Raw genomic sequence first — 2133 nt, forward strand, 5'->3', positions numbered from 1 at the left:
TGGCAGCTATTGTCGCTACACCAACAACCTTGATGACGTGCCCTGACCGCATATCAACACACTACATATATTCTAGTGGCCTCAACAAGCCACCCGATGGCAGACCAAGAGAATCAACGGTTCTAGCTAGACCCTCTGCACGCAACTCTAGGATCAACAACCACCATCTTTCGTTGTCCCACCTTCAGGAGTGACCAACGTATCCACCTCGTCGGGCCATACTATCATCGATGTCACCGCGACGCCACACGACAAAACCATCATGCGCGTATCCATCCACACGCGCCCGTCGGCGAATCTCAGTTGCGCCATGCCGCCGAGTTCCACCCTCGACCTTGCGGTAGATGTAACACCGCTCCTCCTCTTGTCCCCTCCAGCCAGCACTTGCTCCAAAGCTATACCCCAAGAGGGAGACTGAAGGCGTCGTCATCATCTGATCCGGTAGACGTAGATCTTGGGTTTCCCCCAGAACATCCTGATCGAGTTGACGTGACTTGCAACAATGATTGCTCGAGAAGAAAACGACATTAGAGATTCCGCCATCATCCACCAAGACCTCAATCAGGCACAATTTTCACCGGAAGTCGAGTTGTCCCGATCTCGCAGCTGGTTGGAACCGCGCGTGCCTCGCCATGAAGAAGTATGCCGCCGCCGGTACTCCGGCAGAGATCCTCCATCCCCTCTTTTGACATAGGCATAGTGACTGTCCTTTTTTTATTCCACTGGTGCTGATATGCCAGCTTTTATCTTTTTTTTAGACTGTGTTTGGCAGTATGCATCATAACTATGCAAAGGTCGGGTATTATTCATCATCATTTGTATTCACTTGATGCTACATTCTGAGTTAATAAAAGCGCCATTTAGAGAGAGATAGAGAGAGAGAGGGAGAGAGTACACCTGACTAGTTCTGCTAGCTCGATAATCATACATCTACATAACCAGCTACGAAAACCTACGTAAACTGCCTATCTAATCTTCTCGCCCCCCTTGATTTTCAGGGGGTGGGCCCCGTCCCCCCTAATGATCCACTAATGATGCTCCACGTCGCTATTTACGTAAAGCACGTAACACATAATTTGTAGGTTAGCTAAAAGTTAGTGACCTTGGTTAGGTTTCTCTTTCAGTTCCGTGACAGCTGAGAAAGAGTAATTTCATGGAGTTTTGCCATAGCACTATATATGGATCTATTTCCCTCCTATTTCTCCCCCTCAATTTTTATCCTCATCCTATAATACCCCCTAGTTTCAACCTGGGTCTCTATGTTGCACCGGAGGGGAAGTTTTTCAGTCGAATGTTTAGCTGCAAAGTGTTGAAGAAGATAGAAGGTAAGAACATCTACTACCGCATACACCTAATCAGGCCCCTCAAACGTCTGTGGACGCGCCGTGGGCGTCCACGGACAGTGACCGGTCATGCCTTCAAATTTTTTTCTGGAGATGAAAAAATAGAAAAAAGAGAAAAACTAAAAAAAAAGAGAAAAGATGATCCGTGGTCGGCCAAATCCTATGTGACGGACGCAGGTCCATTGACGGGACACGTCCGGACATTTCTCGTATTGCCCCCACATATGAGAAGTGCCGAACAGCCTGGGTGTTTTAGAAGGCTTTGAGGGGTTCAGTTGAGTCAATATTTTTTTCTTCTCCCTCTTCTCTGATCAATGGTCGTGTGTCCGTTTGATCAATTTGGAGAGTACGGCCGTAGATGCTCTAAGTCATGCCAACCACGATCTAATCTAACTGTCCGAGCACGTACGTACAATCTGGGGTCATGCATATCGTTTGTGTTGTGATGATATAACTACTCTTGACCTAAAGGTTGATATATATTAGGGCGGTTGTGTGTGAACGGTCAAGACAGGCATGCATTCATGACCGCAAACAACGACCGACACGATGATGACTTGCTGGATGGAGAAAGCTAGCGATATGCAAATCCAAATTCCATGCATTTCTCACCAGTGCAAACCAAACGAGAGAGAGAAAGTTTCTTTTAGAGCACATGTAGCTATGCCGCATCACCGGATTAATTACATGCATGCCTCCTTCAGTCCATCAATAGTTCCCTTCTTATGAACGTAGAGTATTTGCTCATGAGCTCAAATGCTCCATGATGAGCAGTAAAATTGAAAAAAAA

This window comes from Triticum dicoccoides, chromosome 4A (assembly GCF_002162155.2).
Source record: "Triticum dicoccoides isolate Atlit2015 ecotype Zavitan chromosome 4A, WEW_v2.0, whole genome shotgun sequence".
NCBI classification, from domain to species: Eukaryota; Viridiplantae; Streptophyta; class Magnoliopsida; order Poales; family Poaceae; genus Triticum; species Triticum dicoccoides.